This window comes from Gekko japonicus, unplaced genomic scaffold (assembly GCF_001447785.1).
Source record: "Gekko japonicus isolate JY-2015 unplaced genomic scaffold, Gekko_japonicus_V1.1 scaffold342, whole genome shotgun sequence".
Classification (NCBI taxonomy): domain Eukaryota; kingdom Metazoa; phylum Chordata; class Lepidosauria; order Squamata; family Gekkonidae; genus Gekko; species Gekko japonicus.
In genome coordinates, this window is record NW_015169785.1 from 40,002 (window position 1) to 40,334 (window position 333).

Sequence of the window (333 nt, forward strand, 5' to 3'; positions counted from 1 at the left end):
TCCATTGTTCTCTATGGTGCGAAAAAAAGTTACTTTTTCCCCACCATAGAGAACAATGGAGGGGATAGGGGCAACCTGTTTGGGGGCCCGTAGAATTGGACCCCCTGGTCCAATATTCTTCAAACTTGGTTGGGATCTTGGGGAAGAGGCTCCATCAGATACCCTGCGAGTTTGGAGCCTCTCCCTCAAACCCCCTCCCCTCCAGCCCCCAGAATATACCCTATGTTTTTGCCATTGACTTCAATGGCCGCAGGATATAATGGGGCCGAAATTGACATTCGGCTGGCCGGGGTGGTTGCAGCCGCTGCCGAAAGCGGCGGGGGGGGGGAAATT